The 15,468-nt window shown below is 52.6% G+C and overlaps 1 long non-coding RNA gene across 1 annotated transcript; it reads left to right on the top strand.

The window, feature by feature from the left end:
* Positions 1 to 1,167: 1,167 nt before the first annotated feature.
* LOC139801294 (uncharacterized) lies at positions 1,168 to 2,575 on the top strand. Its single transcript, XR_011728136.1, has 2 exons — positions 1,168 to 2,135; positions 2,233 to 2,575. It is a non-coding gene; the product is annotated as an uncharacterized lncRNA (long non-coding RNA).
* The last annotated feature ends 12,893 nt before the right edge of the window (positions 2,576 to 15,468 follow it).

Genomic DNA, 15,468 nt, shown 5'->3' with positions numbered 1-15,468 from the left:
CAAGAAGAGGAAGAGCTGGGTGATTGGAGAGACTTTGGTGAGGATGACCCCCAGGTGCCAGGGCCTGGGCTGGACAAGGGATGCTCCATGTGCCCAGGGTGTGGATGTGCAGCTGTTTCTGGCTGGCCCTGATCCAGAGCAGAATGCACAGCTTGGACCTCAGTCCCCCTTCCTTCCCCTTTCTCTGGGGCGCAGCCAGGGCTGCTTCTGCAGGCCCCTCTTTCCCCCAGCCCCTGGGTGCTTCAGGAGCCCCCCGCCCACCTGGGCCCTGGCAGCAGCAAAGAGGGGTCACAATACCCCCAGCCAGACCCCCTCTGACTGTGACTCTGGCTGCATCTCGGGCCCCTGGGACTCCTGGCTGGCAGAAATGAATGGCCTGGGGGAGAAGGGGTGGGATGGGCAGAGGGACTGCTCTGGCACACAGGGAATGCTCTGTGCCAGCCCCATGACATGACCTTGGGCACTCTCCAGCTGAAGCAGGACAGGAGCAGGGTGGAAGACTACGTGCGTTTCAGCCTGCCCTACCTGCAGGACTCTCGGGCCAGCGTGAGAGCGGAGGCCATCAGGTTCATCGGTGAGCCACAGCCCCCGGGGACCCTCTTCTGGCAGCCCGGCCCCAGCCCCCGGCGCTGCCCCGGCAGGCAGGAGCAGCCCTGTGGCTGTCCCGGGCAGGGCCCTGGCCTCCCGCTGCCCCCTCTGCCCTGCCCTGGTCTTGGTGGCCTTGGTGGCCGCCTGGCTCAGTGTCAGCAGCGCCCTCGGGGACTTGCCCGGGGCCATCCCTGCAGAGCGCTGGGCAGGAGGGCGTGCGGCCGAGCTGGCCGGGCCGGGGGCGGTGCTGCCGCAGTGCTGGGGAGGGGGAGGTCTGACGGGAGCTCTGTGCACAGGGACTGCTGTGCAGCACCTGGGGAGGAATCCACCTGAAGAGACGCTGGAGGTTCTGTGGAATGGTGAGTAGGGTCAGAGGAGTGCTAGTGGGGCAGGGAGAGAGCCTGGGCAGGGTGCTGCCGTTCCTGGCTCTGCTGCAGGGAAAGGAGGGAGAAGCTGTGACTGTCCCATCCCTGGAAGTGTTCATGGCCAGGCTGGCTGTGGCTTGGAGCTCCCCGGCCTAGTGGGAGGTGTCCCTGCCCGTGGTGGGGGGGTTGGCTTGGGGCTAGGTGATCATTAAGAAGGTCCCTTCCAGCCCAGCCCAGTCTGGGAGCCTGGGATTCCTGAGCAGCAGCTTCCAGCTGCTCCCTTGGTCCCAGCTGCTCCTCCTAGTTAGGGAAAGAGAGGGATGGGGCTTGCATAGAAGGGTCTGTGCAGACAGCAGCCTTTCACCACTGCTCGCTTTTTTTCTGTTGCAGTCGTCAAGCCCTTTGATGAGGACCCTGATGCCTCAGTCAGGTCCCAAGCAGGTGAGACCTTGCACATCCTGCAGACGGCGACGGAGCTGCAGAGACAGAGATGGTCCTTACGAAGACTGTGCTTCTGGCGCTGATGAGGTGGGTCAAGGACAATCTTGCTGCCACCATCTTCCTGACGGGACTTGCACCACTGCCCCGTCATGGCTGCTGTTCTCCAGACCCTAATGTGCACCCCCAGGCTGTGCCCGACTGTCTAAGTCCAAAGGAGTGCCCCCAGAACTCTCCTGTGCCCTGACTCTCCCAGTTAAACCTCCCTAATGTCATCCCAGGCGGAGGAAGTGGCTGTGCTGGGGTGAAGGTCCTGGTGGGATGATGATCCCCGAGCGTGCAGAGCACACAGCATTTGTCCTGGCCTCTCCTGCTACCTGCGCATCAGCTTAGCCCTGTGAGTGCCCTGGCCCCAGCTTGTTGGAAAGCCAGGTTACCCTTCTTTTGGGGGGTGGTGCGATGAGGCACAGGGCAGAAGGGAGTCAGGGTTTAACTCAGCAGAGCTCTTATAAACCCCAAAACTGCTTTGTCTTCAGGGATTTTTTTGGCAGCTGCAGGAAGAAGGCAGAGTGTAAAATGGAGGGCATTCCACCTGGAATGATGAGCCTCGTCAGCAAGCACACCTCCACGGGGACAGCCCTGGTCACACCTGAGGATGAGGATGAACGCTTGCTCCTCACAGCAGTCCTGCTCAGTGTCACGGGCATCATCAGCTGGTGCTGAGTTCTTACAGCCCACGTACAGGTGAGGAATTGCCTCAGCAGCCGGAGATTCCCAGCTGATCCCAACTTTCCCAAGAGAGTGAGAAGCAGCTGCTGCATTCCTCTTCTGTCACTTCCAGGAGGTCACCAGGGTGTCTGCAGAGTTTTTGACCTCTCCCACAGAGACCTAGAGCAGCTCGAGTCATGCGGCTGAGCGCACCCCCAAACAAGATACCCTCTTGGAGGCTGTTTGGATTCATCACGAGCTGCCCAAGAGGCTACAGGAGGTTCCAGCCTTGCCGGGCAGGGCCCGTGTCACCGTGTGGGCCCAGGCGGCTTGGGACAGCTGGGCAGGGCAGAGCTGAGCCAGAGCTGCTCTCCTTGTCTCCTCAGAGCAGCGGGACGTGCAGCCTCCTGGCCTCTGGCATAGCTTCCAATAGGTCAAAGAGGTCCCCAAATAAAACGTGGCGTTTGGAAAGCACAGCATGTGGTGACATCTGTTGTATGGGACCTGGGCTCTGATCCTGGGACCGATGGGTGATCCTGGGCTCAACGCATCACAGAATCCTGGGAGTTTTTCGGGCTCCATTTTCTCACCTCTCTGGTGATGGTAAATGCAGAACACTCTGCATCCCTGCAGTGTCACGGTCAGGCTGTTCAGCGGCAGCTTCCCTCAGAGACATCTGGGGAAAAAGCAAACCTGTCTGTGGTTTGATGATTCTCATGTAGTCTGCCTCTGAGCGGTGCTGTGGAGCTCCAGCTTTGTGTGCAGTTCTGGGTTGTGCCCTGCAGAGGAAGAAGAGGAAGTGTTGCTGCCCAGCTCGTCTCTGTGCAGCCCCTGAGCACGCAGCGTCCTGGCTGAGTCCCCTCCGTGTCAGAGCCCCGCAGCAGCCCCGGCCGTGAGCAGCCGGGCCGGGCACTCGGGCTGATGCCCTGCAGCTGGGCAGGGGCCGTGTCCTGGGGGTGGGGGTGGGAAACTCCTGGGGCGGGGGGCACAAAAGCTGCCGTGAGCACAGCCCCTCCCGGGTTCCCGTTCCTCTTAGCAAACAGCAGCTCCTCTGTGTGGGGCTGGGGGCTCCTTCCTGCAGCAACTTTTCAAGAAGGTCCTTCTGGGGCATCTGAGAGGAAGCGAAAAGCAGGACTCTGATACAAGTGGTGATTTAAACCTCTTTAGTCTGATTGTTGCTTGTTGATTGGGGGTGTTGGGCAAGGGGCATTGGCTTTGTTGTGTGTGACATCAATGCTCTGTTCTGCTCTGCTCTGCTCTGTTCACTGGGCATTGGCTCTACCTGGTTATCTATGGCAATCTTTATTGAACTGTTAGGGTTTTTCTTTTTAGGGGAAACTACACACCCTCCATTCATACCAAGCTGAGTCCATCAGAGTTTGGAGATTTTGGAAATGGTTGTCCCTCTTTCTAAGAAGTTTGTGCAGCGTGCACTGTCATCTCATTCCCTCGTGCTTTCAGGGATGTTCTGGGGTGACCCTGATGCTGCCACAGCAACAATACCTGAAGTTGCTGGCAAGGCCTGCCAATACCAGGACAGCCTCTTCCTGGGCTTTGACCTTGTTGCAGGCGTAGAGATAATGCCTGAGGAGATAGTGGGTATATTGGACAGGATGAGAGACAAGTCAAGCTCTGCTCCTGCCTGCACCCTGGTTTTCCACCATTAGGAGAAAGTGTCCTCCTATCAGACCGCTGCAAGTAAACTGGGACACGCCATGAGCTGACATGTGGTGGTGCTACCTTTGCAACCAGGTAAAGGTGGGATAGACAGCCTAGCACTGCATTCTGACTCAGTAGCTGCTTCAGTCATCTATTTATCTTAGAACTGCTGCTGTGCAAAATGTGCCTTAAGAAGTGAAATGAGGCCAGTATAAACAAGACACTGCTTAACTCTTGTAGCAAACTTCAATGTAAAAGAGAATGCTTTCAAGTATATTCACACTAACTGTTTTATAGTTTGAAAATTTCAGAGCTTGATATCTTTCTTCCACTTGCTATTTAATGTCAAAACGCTCTATTCAGCATTTCTGGTGAGGATGAGAAGTAATATACAATAAAAATATACTAGTGCTTTTGAAAACACTCCGGGGAAAAAGGAATAAGGGAATATCGTTCCTGACAACTGCATTCTGATTGGGGAGCTGTTTCGGCCACCTAATTAGGTTAGAATTTTTGGTGACGTTGACAGATAAAATACAATAGAATATCTTAGTGTTTTGAAGCATTCCAGGGACAAAAAGTGTAAAGGAATATCATTCCTGACAACTGTATTCAGATGTGGGAGCTGTTTCAGCCATCTATTTGTTTTCAATCTGATGCTTTTTTGAAACTGCTGAACTATTGTAACATCGTCCCATGCTAAAGAGAAAGAAAAATATTCACAATAAAAAATATTATATATAATTATAAAATATTCAGCAGCTCAAAACTAATAGAAACACATGGCTGAAACAGCTCCCACATCAGAAACCAGTTTTCAGAAATTATACTGCCTTATTCTTTTTGTCCCTGGAGTACTTTTTAATGCACTGAGATATTTTCTTGTATTTTAACTCTCAGATTCACCAAAAACGCTGAATAAAATATCTCACCCGTAAATAACATGTGAAAGAAGCAAGCTCTGACACTTTCAAACTATAAAACAATTGGGCTGAGTACTTTTCTAGTTTTATCTTCTACCTGGGAGAATGTGACAGGAGTTAAACAGTGTCTTTGAGATCCCAGCTACCTTCTGCTTCCTAAGTCATGCATTGCAAGGAGGCAAAATTACAGTGAATAGATGGCTGAAAAGACTCTGACATAAGAAAATACTTTTCAGGATAATATTCCCATTTTCCTTTGGCTCTGGAGTGTTTTCAGATGTTAAGAGTTAAGCAGTGTCTTCGACATCCTGGCTTCCCAAGGCACATTTTGCACAGCAGCAGATTTAAACCTGATGCCTGCAACAGGCCCCACATCAGAATGCAGTCGTCAGGAACGATATTCCTTTTTTCCCTGGCATGTTTTTGAAAGCACTAATATATTTTATTGTTTCTTACCTCTGAGCCTCACCACAAAGCACCTTATCCTAAAAGAACTAGAGAAAATAGGATGTCGGGTTTTGAGTACTTCACACACTATAACAAACAATTCATGTGAGTCGTGTTCTGGCGTTCACTTTTAAGTGGGAGGATGTACAAAACTTAATTGGTCTCTCTGAGATACTGGGCTCCCTTCATTTCCCTAAGTTGTCAGGAATGATATTCCCTTGTTCTTTATTTCTTTTCTATTAATTTTTTGGAATGATATTCTAATACTCATGCGTCTTGTGAGTGTTTTCTAAAGCACTAATATATTTTATTGTATATTACTTCTCAGCTTCACCAGAAAGGCTGAATAGAGCGTCTTGACATTTAATAGCTAGTGGAAGAAAGATATGAAGCTCTGATATTTTCAAACTAAAAAAGCCAGAAGGTGTGAATATAATAATGATTATTAATGTAAAAATCATACCCAAGAGAATTTTTTTTCAGAATTCCAAGAAGAACAGCTATTATAAGTCATGGCAGTAGGTTAATTGTAGAAAAGGAGAAGACAAGCTGAAGAGCAGAAAGTCTGGCCTTAGTGGCTCTTTGGTTTTTTCTCTCCCCTACTTCATTGTTTTTCTTCCGTATTAAGCGCACCTTATCATTCTTTATGTAGCTTTATGTTTCCACAAGCTATTGTGTTTTATGAAAGGATCTCAGGCTAGTTGATGATGCCTAAGCTTCCTAACTGGCAAGAATTTCCTTACTCCCTCATTCAGAGGCCTTGGCACAGATCCACTTGAGCAGCACTTACACAGCACAAAGGATTCTGCTTTGAGGACCAAACCTGTGGAATGGCCCTCAAATGTGACTTTTCTTCTCATGAGAAGGGTAGGGTGTGAAACACTTCACATGGGGCATTACCCTCTCTACAGAATATGTATATTTATATATACATATAATATACATGCTATAACAAGAATAGCTTCTACCTTAAAATCAGCATTGAGATCAGTGTTCTCCCTTTGAGAGGTTTTTCTTGTTGCTTCTTGGAAGGTTTTCTCTGTGTTTTTTCTAAGACAGAGGAAGAAAGGATAGCTTGGAGCTGGAAATGCTGCATCCTGAAAATAACTAATACTTTGCCAAATAGGATCAAACCAGTGAAGCTATGCAAGCATGCAGACAAGCACTTTGTTAATTTAAACATTGATAAAATTAACAGGAGCTTGAAATTTGCCTAAGGCTATGGAAGAACCTGGATTCTTTGTCAAACTGAAAAAAAAAAAAAAAAGGCTAAAAATATATGCAAGTATCTACTAAGCATTCTTTTTCAACTACTGAGACATGATAAATCTCAGTGCATCTATCGTTTTGTTGTGATACCTTCGAAATTCCACTGCATTAATTATAATCCAAACAGCAGTCAAAACACATCCCACCTCTTATCCAATACCCTCGTTATAAGGTACTTTCCAGGATAACAGCTCCTGGGGGTTGAGTATTCCATCATCATCCTTGACAGAGTCATTCACAAACTGATCCTTCTCAACAGAAACCCATTCTGAAACTTCCCTTGCAGCTAGTAGGTCACATTAGTGAAGTTTAAAGTCACTTTTTGCCTTAAAGCATGTAGTTTCATCTTTTCTCTTAAGCAAGTTCACTTAATGACATCAAACATAACATGAAAGTGCTTTCACTCTACCAAGACAGGCTTTACAGACCAGTCCCAACAAATTAAATCAATGCATCTGTCTACATATAAAAAAATACTTGTGTTGATTAAACGAGAATCCAACAGTAAGGTAATAGTAACTTTGTAAACAGTTGAACTAAGCAGACATTAAAGTCAAGATTTACCATCAACAGAACTGTTTATTTTAGTATCCCCACGATTACCCAAATAGATAGTGAAGAAGGCCTGCTTGATACTGAATGGGCTGCTAAGTAGATGGTTTCATGCTTACACATCTGGAGGAAAAAGTTGAAGTGGGTGACACAGATATGTTTGCAGTATTTGCCTTGACTGAGGTTAAGATTACTCTCTCCCATTAACTGCGATGTTGATACCTTGTTGAGAGTATTACATGGCATCCGTGTGATCAATACTATAGGCCTCAGATATCTCCCTTTCTGCAGCTTTATGAAGCTGTTAGGAAAACTAGATCCTCTTTTGGTCCTGTGTTTCCCAGTAAGGTGAGCGTACCTGTACTTGTAGTAGTGTCTTGTCTGTCCATACTGTCACGGTTTAACACTCGGCAATTAAACTGAGTAACAGACACTCTCTATTAATCTCTCTCTCCTCCCTGATAAGAAAGGAGAGAGAATAAGGGAGAGAGACTTATGGGTTGGAAACTAAACTACACAACTTTAGAAACACACGCTGTCTGAGAAACTTGCTGTTAATTTCAGCAAGTGCAACTACTTACAGGAGACTTAGCTGAAAGCAAAAGTACAAGACAGAAAATCACCTTTATCCTGGCCCAAACCAGGACACATACTCAACAGTTATGTCAAGACCAACAGAGGCTGGTTTTGCATGGAGCTCCTCCTGGCAGTTGATATTTTATTTGGTCTGTAAAAGCAATACAAATTAACTGCTAAAAAGCATAGTTTCTGTTGTACTGGGACTAAGCACATGCATTAAAAAGATGTTGCATCTGTATACACAGGCTGATAAAGACACTCTCCCCAGTCTTCCCATCATATATTCCCCTTCTTCAGGATGTCCAAAAGCAGTGAATTCATCCACATTTATATCTGGAACATCATCACTGTTGGCTTTTTTGAAACACCTTTTCTCCTTTAAATGAAGCTTGGAAAAGAGATTCAGTTAGAGCACTTAATGAAAAGGAAAACCAACATTATAGTAGCCAGCTGTAACCTCATTAGGATATTAATTGACATTACCTTCCTATATTATACTACTGTATTTTTACAAAAAAGAACTTATCCAGAGCAACAAGAACAGCACTTTTAATTGAGGTGAGTTCATTCTAAGAATTCCATAGAAATTTGTTTTCTTTTTCAATTCAGCGACACACATAAAACATTTTCTTACCCAAGTCTTCAAAAACACAAAAGGCGGATAATAAAAAGACAAGACAAGAATTCTTGTCTTTACACACGCTTCCTCTTCTAAAAATCACCAATTCCCAAACTACCCTAGTGGAGTACAAAGATTATAATTATAATTAGAAATATCTAATAAATAATTAGATGTTTCAAATTCCAAAATTTACTTATTAAGGACATTTAATCTGCTGGATCTAGATCTCACTTGTAGCAAGGGCTGTTTGTAGTTCAAAGGACGTCTTGAAATACCATAGATGTAAAATGTCCTTTCTGAAGCCATTTTAAGTTCTGAAAGATTAGAGGAGTTCCTTTCACACATGACTGTTGTCCATTACATCTGAATATATTTCAAAGCAAAGTAAGTCGCTTGTCTAACCTGTTTTGAGAAATACCAGCATGTCTTTTAAAAATAAACACTCACAATAAGCAGGCAAGTTCTTATTTCTGAATTCTCCAAGTTCCTGTATTCCAAATGCGCAAAAAATTTTGGATTTATTTCTTGTTTTGTTTCATTTTCATTCTGTTGGTAACCGGCACTGGTAACTGACCTTTACTCCAACTGCATGTGAGGTGAGCTATAAAGACATAGGAAACCAGTTACTAAAGATGTTGTGCTCTCTGGATCTGACTGGATCTGGATCATGGAGGGGCCAGCAAACCCAAGATCACAAATAATTCTAAAATAACCACTCGAAGCTCTATTTCTCAGTTTATGTAGCATTTATTGATAATACTCTCAAAATCAGGTAGCCTGATTTATACAGAGCCTAACAGATAACATAGGATTTTAATGATTTTGCAAAATAAACAGATTAACTTTTAAGGAAAAGCTCACCGTAGCTGAGTCTTTAAATAGGAAGGCAATTCAGAAGGACTGGCTGCAACTTCAAGTTGTGAGGGGAAAAAAAATTCAGGTTGTTTTTTTTTGGGTTTTTTTTTTTTTTTTTTTTTTTTTTTTTTTTTTTGAGACATGATGGACAAGACTGCCACCTTCTGGTAAATTCCTATATTTACTTGATGTTAGTTCTAGTTACGGTAGGTAAACTTCCATTTTGATTAGAGCAGGATCACTCATCTCCAAAAAGTGGGTAAAAAGCCGAGGATGGCTGACTTAGGATGTTTGAACAGTGCTTGAAGGTTTGAATCAAGAGCTGCTGCCCTGGCCATGGGACTGCGGGGACTGCATCCCCTCCTTTTATGCCATCTCCTCCCAAGGCTGAGACACCTCTTCTACACCTTCCCCCCAGAGAGCTTGTGCGTGCAGCCCCCCGGGTGCCTGTGCTGTCATAGTTGGGTGTGGATGTTCCAGTGCCTGCCTGTGCACACCTGGCCCGGGTGCCGGGTGACAATGGGACCTCTTTGTTACATCATTGGTGACACCCCTGGACCCCAGGTACCTTCCTAGTGCCGGGGTTGCCCTGGCTCAGTGTCCAGGAGGACAGCGATCAGATCAGACGGGAGCAGAGAGCTGACTTGAGCCCTGAGCCATGTCTGGTTTTTTTGTAGTTCGCAAAAGCTGCCGTGGTTCCCAAGAGAACCACGGCAACTCCCAGAGGCTGCTTGGTCCCCCAGAGAGGTAAGAGCCAGGGGCTGGGGCTGGGGCTGGGGCTGGGTGGGCACCGTGGGGTCAAATGTGAGGGATCGTGAAAGGCCTTTGTGGTTTGTCCATCGGGAGCTTCTGCCCAGCCCCTGAGGGCTGTGGTTCTTCACAGGCTGCCCATGAGCCTCCATCCCCAGGAGATTCACTGCCCCGTGCAGAGCCTGTCCCAGACATCTCCCTGCCCCCCATGCAGCCCCCACGGCCCCACGGGCTCTCCCTGCAGGCCGTGCAGCCTTGGGGCCAGCAGCAGCACTGCCACCCCCGTGCCCACCCCCCATGGCCTCTCCTCCTTCCCCAGGACTGAGCGGAGGTCCGGGAGCCAGCTCCACCTGGCCTGGGTGGAGGATGAGGCAGAAGAGATCAGTCTCCCCGTCCCAGACACGATGGCCCAGCAGCTGGAGACAGGTGAGTGAGCGGTTTGTGGCTGCTTTGCTGTGCTCCTGCATGGCAGGGGCTGCTGGGCACATCCCCGGCCTGCTCCGTGCCAAGTGCCCTCTTTGGGCCCCCCCGCCCAGGGCTGGCTCTGTCCTCGGGAGCTGGCACGCAGCTGGGTGCTGGCTAAGGGCCCTTTAGTCTCTCCTGCCAGCACCTTCAGCTCACCCTCCTCCCTTGCTTTGTTAAAGATCCCTGGTATTCAGCTGAGGAGAAGGAAGAGGGCCAGGAGATGTTTGAGGATGCTCGAGAAGGGTTAGGAGAGGTACCTACAGAGACTGCCACCTGCCTTGTGCCTGCTCCACCTGCCCCCACGCTCAAAGATGCCTTCCCAGACAGCTGCCCTCTGGGCAAAGCTGGGGAAAAAGGCAAAAAAAAAAAAAAAAAAAAAAAGGCTGCAGAGTCCTGTGCATACGAGGGATCAACAAAGGAGCCCCTTAATCTTCTCTTGTTGCAGGACCAGGATATGGAGTGGCTGAGAGATCTGATAGCCAGCCTGTCACCCTCCGTCCTCAAGAGCCTGCAGGATGTCTCGCAGGTCTGGCATTTCCAGAGCAGGTCACAGTTTCCCCCGTGCAAACCCCCAGGGAGGTTTCTCCCTCAAAGCCCTCTGCACCCTGAGGGGTACAGAGGCATAGAAAGGAGCAGAGGCTGCAGTGGGAAGGGGCTCTGGCCACCTTCTGGCCATGGCAGAGTGGTGTGGGGATTCTTCCCTGAGGCTGGGAGGGACCCCAGGGACATGAAGGCAGAGCCAGGCTTTGCTGCTGTTCCCAGGAAAATGTAGCAAATGATCCCTGGGTAAGGAGCCTCAGCTCCCTCAGGGGAGACAGCTGGCCCAAGATCTGTGCTGCATCTTTGGGAGTGGAACACCAGGACCTGGCCAGGGAGCCTGGGCCTTGGGCTGCTGGGAGGGACCCCTGGGTGTGGCATCTGAGGGGATGGTTGCAGTCCAGTGGCAGCACCATCCTCCCCTCTGTTCCCTGCAGGTAGAAAAAATCTTGAGGTGCATCCACAGAAACGTGGAGCACGTGCGCGCGGAACCATCGCGGTTTGTCCTGAGATCTATGCTTGGGCTGCTGAGCGAGTGCTGCCCCGAGGAAACCGTTCAGACCCTGTTGAGGATCAGTCCCTCCTGTGACAAGTATGAGCCCCAAGAGCCCTGGGGACTTGCTCCATAGCCCAGGCACAGCACAGTGGCCAAGGCAGCCCTGCTAACAGAGTGTTCTGGCTTGCAGCGCTGCGCTGGCCACGTGGGAGATGCTGCTGTCCCTGCCCAGCACTTCTGTGACAGTTCTTGACCGGCTGCTCAGCGTGATCCAGGGCTGGAGAGCAAAGCGTGCTATCCCATCTGTGAGTGACCAGAGCAGGTCTTGCTCCCCTTCAAGGCTGTTCCTGGCTCCCCAGGAAAAGAGACACATCCCCTCCTGCCTGCCCCAAACAGCCCCCTCCTCCAGGCCTTGGGGACACAGCCCCTCAGGGCCAGCAGGGACCTGCCCTGCACCAACGCCCTTGTTCCAGCCCCACGAGGCTGCCCCAGGAGCTCCCCAAGGACAAATAGGAACCCTGCCCCTATCTGGGCAGCACTCTGCTTCCCCACTGCCTGCACCCCCTGCCCCGCACTGCAGCTGGAAACCTGGGGCAGGGGCCGGAGTTGGGTGCCAGAGGGGGGGGGGGGGGTCACCGTGCTGGCCCAGGGAGGCTTGTGGGGCCACCCTGAAGCAGGAGGGGAGCCCCCAGGCCTGCTGGGCCGTGGCCTGGCAGATGGGTCACAGCCTCCATGGGTGTCTCTGTGGGCTGGGCTGGTGCCTGAGCCGCACTCCACGTGCAGCCCAGGGGCTTTGGCAGTGCCCTAGCAGCTTCCTTGCACTGAGAGCTGTCCCTGTGTCCTTCTGCAGGCAAGGCAGGTCCTGTCCAGGCTCAGTCAGCAGCCCCGCTGTCAGGGGATCCTGGAACTGCTCTTCCCCAGGCTCCTCATGAGCTTGATCTACAAGGTTTCCCTGGGAACAGTGATCCTGGGACAGGAGCCGCCTCAGGCCGATGAAGCCAGCCCTTTGGGGTGCGCCATCCCCTTCCCCTGCCATTCCCCTGGGCCCTCGGCCAGGGCCCCTGCTCTGTGCGTAACTGGACCTTGCTCTGCCCACAGGGTGGCAGTGGAGGGCATTAAAGCTCTGCTGGACGCTGCTGGCTTTCAAGGGCACGTCCAAAACATCCAGAAGGAGGGCGGCTGGGACATGATGCTGGATGTGGACACCCTCGAGAGAGGAGTCAGCTTGCTGGCCAGGTGAGAGCAGAGGAGCCCCCAGGCACCCAGGCCCCGGGCTGCAGCCGCAGCGCTGGCCAGGGAGCGATCCGAGTGGCAAGGGGTGCTCCTTGCCTGGGGAGAGAGCAGGGCACAGTCAGCAGCAAGTGCTGTGGAGGCTGTGGCTGGGGGCAAAGGCGTGTCCTGGCCTAGGCTATCCTGGCTGGGCTGGGCAGGACAATCCCAGCAAGGCTTTGCCTGCCCTGCTCACTGCCAGCACTGCTTTTCCTTCCCTGCCCTGCCCAGAGAGATGAGGAAGAGCCCCGCGAAGCAGCGATACCTCCTGTTCCAACACGTAAAAGAGATTCTTGACCAGAGGAGGGAATGGCAGCTCAACTTTGCCATGACTTTCTATACTGAGGTAAGCCTGGTGGGCAGCAGTCAGTGCCTCTGCCAGATGCTCCTGAAGCCGTCCCTCTGGCACAGGCGGCTGCCACCGGGTGGGATGACCGTCCCTGGAGCTGGGACAGAGGGCTCTGCTGCCAGTCAGTCCCTGGGGCCTCCATCCAGCCCTTCCTGCTGGGGCAGTGCTCAGCACCCCCACGTGTCCACAGGCAGGGCTGCCCCCCGGAGGGGCTGTGTCAGCCCCCAGGCCCCGAGCTGGCAGTGGTAACCAGGAGCTGCAGAGTGCCAGGGTCCTGCAGCTCTGCCCGTCTCTCACCGCTGTTCTTTCAGTTGCTGGGCTGCCAGGACCTTGGAAAGGATCGGAATGACATGCGCCTCCTCCACTCCTACCTGAGCCACGGCAATCAGACAGTCCGTCTGCTGGCACTCGGGGGCTTGGTGGCGCTCGCAGGAGATCCGCGGATGGTGAGCGAGGCGTAGTCAGGCGGAGCCGCGTTGGCAGCCTGGGGCTGGGGCAGGGGTAACACGCTGGCTTGGGCCTGGCTGAGAGGAAGGAGGTGGCTGTCAGCAGAGAGAGGGGTGGCTGAGCAGGGGCCACAGAGCCTTTGCTCTCCTTGCACTCTCCTTCATCCCCATCGGCACGCGCAGCGCCTGCCAGGAACCTGGGTGGGAGGCTGGTGCTCAGCACGCAGGGCGTTTGTGCCGGGCTGCTCCTCCACTGCTCCACCCTCTCAGAAATTCTCTGTTTCCTCCAGGCAAGAGAAATGCGGGACAGCTCTGTTGTGGAGAGCATCCTGATGTGCCTGAAGGATCCATCGACAAACATCAGGATGGGAGCCTTGCTGCTCTTCCAAACCATGATGCGTCTCCTGAAGAGGAAAGAGGCCAGCCCCGTCGCTCTGCTGCTGGTGGAGGAGCTCCCAGCCCTCTTTGGTGATGTAAGGCTGATTTGGGAAACTGACCCCATAGAGGGTCATGGGGCAAGGACAGCTGCCCTCCAGCCCAGCCCTGCGGGCAGCACATGGGCAGGGCTGCTGCCCTCCTCACGCCCCTGGGCTCTGCTGAGAGGGCTGCTGGGCTCTGCACCCAGCATGGCTTCTCCTTGGCCTCAGCCTCTATAGAGGTGCCCTGAGCCCAGCATCTCCCCTCACATTGACCACGTTAATAGCCTTGGTCACCGTGGGTGGGGAGAAACTGTAGCTGCAGTCACACCGTCTTCCTTCCTACCAGGAGTCTGGCCAGGTGCAAGAGCTCTCCCTCAGCCTCTTTGGGGAGATGATGAAGGCTGTGGCGAGCAGGGACAGGGGAGAGATGAAGAAGGCGATACGTAGGGTCGTGGTCTCTCTCTTCCTGCACATGGATACTGAGAGCAGGAGTATGGCCGAGGTACAGAGTTGAAATCTGAGCACCTGCTTTGCCCTTCCTTCCCTCTGCCCCAGCCCTGGCAGCAGCAGCTCATCAGCTCTTGCCCATTTTTCTTGTGATGGCTGTGAGAGTGCCATAGCTGAGGTGGTGGGTGCCCCGTGTCCCTGCCTCGGGCATTGAAGCCCAGGCATTCAGGCTCTGTCTCCAGCTGCCTCTTCCCATAAGTAGCTGGGGACAGCTGGCAGCCTTGCCGAGAGGAGGGGGAGGACAGGTCTCCTTCTCTGAGCTGTGGTGCCAGCTCCCACCTGCTGCTGTTTTGCAGGCCTCTGGCAAAGCCCTGCTCGTCAGTGCAAAGTTCCTGGGCTGGAGGAAGCTCAAGAGGGCAATCAAGAAGAGGAAGAGCTGGGTGATTGGAGAGACTTTGGTGAGGATGACCCCCAGGTGCCAGGGCCTGGGCTGGACAAGGGATGCTCCATGTGCCCAGGGTGTGGATGTGCAGCTGTTTCTGGCTGGCCCTGATCCAGAGCAGAATGCACAGCTTGGACCTCAGTCCCCCTTCCTTCCCCTTTCTCTGGGGCGCAGCCAGGGCTGCTTCTGCAGGCCCCTCTTTCCCCCAGCCCCTGGGTGCTTCAGGAGCCCCCCGCCCACCTGGGCCCTGGCAGCAGCAAAGAGGGGTCACAATACCCCCAGCCAGACCCCCTCTGACTGTGACTCTGGCTGCATCTCGGGCCCCTGGGACTCCTGGCTGGCAGAAAGGAATGGCCTGGGGGAGAAGGGGTGGGATGGGCAGAGGGACTGCTCTGGCACACAGGGAATGCTCTGTGCCAGCCCCATGACATGACCTTGGGCACTCTCCAGCTGAAGCAGGACAGGAGCAGGGTGGAAGACTACGTGCGTTTCAGCCTGCCCTACCTGCAGGACTCTCGGGCCAGCGTGAGAGCGGAGGCCATCAGGTTCATCGGTGAGCCACAGCCCCCGGGGACCCTCTTCTGGCAGCCCGGCCCCAGCCCCCGGCGCTGCCCCGGCAGGCAGGAGCAGCCCTGTGGCTGTCCCGGGCAGGGCCCTGGCCTCCCGCTGCCCCCTCTGCCCTGCCCTGGTCTTGGTGGCCTTGGTGGCCGCCTGGCTCAGTGTCAGCAGCGCCCTCGGGGACTTGCCCGGGGCCATCCCTGCAGAGCGCTGGGCAGGAGGGCGTGCGGCCGAGCTGGCCGGGCCGGGGGCGGTGCTGCCGCAGTGCTGGGGAGGGGGAGGTCT

This window comes from Heliangelus exortis, chromosome 11, assembly GCF_036169615.1.
Source record: "Heliangelus exortis chromosome 11, bHelExo1.hap1, whole genome shotgun sequence".
Lineage (NCBI taxonomy): Eukaryota > Metazoa > Chordata > Aves > Apodiformes > Trochilidae > Heliangelus > Heliangelus exortis.
Note: the sequence above shows the minus strand (reverse complement) of the source record. Positions and strands in the feature narration are given on the sequence as shown.